The sequence below is a fragment of the Podospora anserina genome, chromosome 3 (genome assembly GCF_000226545.1).
Source record: "Podospora anserina S mat+ genomic DNA chromosome 3, supercontig 1".
NCBI lineage: Eukaryota > Fungi > Ascomycota > Sordariomycetes > Sordariales > Podosporaceae > Podospora > Podospora anserina.
The window spans coordinates 55509-57868 of record NW_001914832.1 but is presented as its reverse complement, the minus strand read 5'-3'; positions in this window follow the sequence as shown (position 1 = coordinate 57868).

The window sequence follows — 2360 nt, the reverse complement described above, 5'->3', positions numbered from 1 at the left end:
GTCTTTATACTATTACTATACGCGATAGCGAAAATATTAACGATATTAATAACGATACTAGTATGAACCTTAATTAGATAAGTAAGATAAAATTTACCGATAAAGATCACTTCATACCTTTCATAATAATATCGTTAATTAATTTCCTACTAAACGCTTTATAGTCCCTAGCTATATAGACCTTCGTAATAACCTTAAAAAGAAGATTAAGGATACCGCTAAGTTTTATAATAAAGGAGTTGGTATTAAGGGCCCGGGTTCTTTTCTTTCGCGTCTTTAACTCCGATAATATAAAATTTATTATAAAAGGACTCGTCTATTACTTTACGTTTAAACAAAATATAAATAACCGATTCCGAGGCCCTTTTCTATAGAGTTAAGATTTATACTTTAAAAATTATTAATTTAAATCAGTAAACTCGTAGTTTTAAACTACTATAATAAAACTTATTTAGGATAAAATAGCTTTATCTACTTAAGTTAACGCTTTGCTATAGATTATTAAAAGTTTTAATAATTATTAAAAATAATTTTAATAATAAATTAGAAATAAATTATATAAATTAATATTAAAATAACTTATTGGAATAAAGTCGTTAAGAGCTCTATACTACAAAGGTTTTAGGAAGGGGAAGTAATTACCCAAAGTCTTAGCGAGTCTCGGACTATACTACTAAATATAACAATATAATTATTAAAGGAAGAAAGTGTAATAGGAATTTCCTATAAATATAGAGAAAAGTATATTAAGCTATTATAGTTTCACACAAAGTACTGTAAATAATTAATCTATTTAATTAACTTAACTTATTGTTTTTTTTAAAGAAAAAAAGAAATAGGAAAACCATTGCGATTGGAAGAGGGCTCTTTATAAGCACCTAAACTTCCTTATTATTTTTATCGCTCCGTATCGCTCAGTAACCCCAGTGGCTTGGATCTCTGGTTCGGTGAGGTTATAAGGTAACAAGCTTGTTGATAAGACGCTCGTATTACCTATAAAGCTTCTCGTGGCTTAATCTCGTGGCCGATAAGATACTCGTATTACTTATAAGGCTTCTCATGCCACGGTCTTGTTGCTCGGAGGTCCGGTGAGGAATCCTGGGAGCTTGAAAGCGCTCGAGCCTCTGTGGGCGAGCCGTTAAGAGCTTAAGGGCGAGCCGCTGTGGGCGAGCCGTTGGGAACGCGAGTGGGGGAGCTGTTGGGAGCAATGTGGGCGCAGAATTCCATAAACAAGTGCTGTAAAATCCATGAATAAATGCTGCATTTTAACAATTAATATTGCCGCTTAAAAATTAAAAGCTAGTTTTTGATAGCCGCAAAAATTGTTTTAGTGAGTTAAAACCAACTTTATTTAATTTAATACGAAAAGCTCTGGTGAAAACTCTAGTTAGTTAAAGTTTAAACCGACTTAATTAAAATTTTAGTAAAAGCTAAAGCTATTAATATTACTAAATTTTATACCCGCGTAGAAACGTATTTTAGCTTTAGGCTTTAATTATTGACTTAGTTATTAATAATAAAAGCATTACCCTTACTTTATTTAATACTTTAACCGTTAACGTTTGAGTCTGGAGTACTAAAGTCAGTCTCTTACCTTTATAATATATAAAAAGTCTAAAAATACAGTAAAATTCTACGTATAATTCCGATAAATAAAACATAAAATAAAAATAAACGCCGATTATTTTTCTAATAATTACGTTAAATATATCTGTACTTAAAGCCGCTTTACCGGTAGTATTACGGATACCCTCGTGTTATACATTAAAGAAGATTATCCCGATTATATAAATATATATAATGTATTAATAATTTATTTGTATAAAAAGTATAATAACTTTAACTAACTCGAAGATATAAAAGAAAATTTAAAAGTTTATCTATTAATCTAGTAAAAATTTAACTATATTTAAGAATATCTTCGTCCGCCTAATTAATAAAATTCGTAAGCTTAAAATAAAATAGAAATACAAATTTAAGAAAAGGCCTTTTACTATTCTTTAAGTAAATGCTAATTATATTTATATAAACTTTAACATTGACTTTCATAACTATATTTGTTACTGTATAGAAATGTTTTATAATTTAAATAATATTTATAAGAACAAAAAGTAAAAAGCTAAAGAAAATACGGAAAAAGAAGCGTTTTTTAATTTCGTGAATAGGAATAGAAAAGATAACGGTCGTTATAACAAAGGTAAAAGTAGTAGTTTAAGCAAATCGTTTACGTTTAATACTTTCTTTTCTTTAAGGTTTAATATATTATAACTTCCTACTTAGGTTACTTCCATCGAATTCTATAAATTAATTACTAAAGGCCGTTGCTTCATTTATCGAAAATAAAGTTATTATAGTATCGA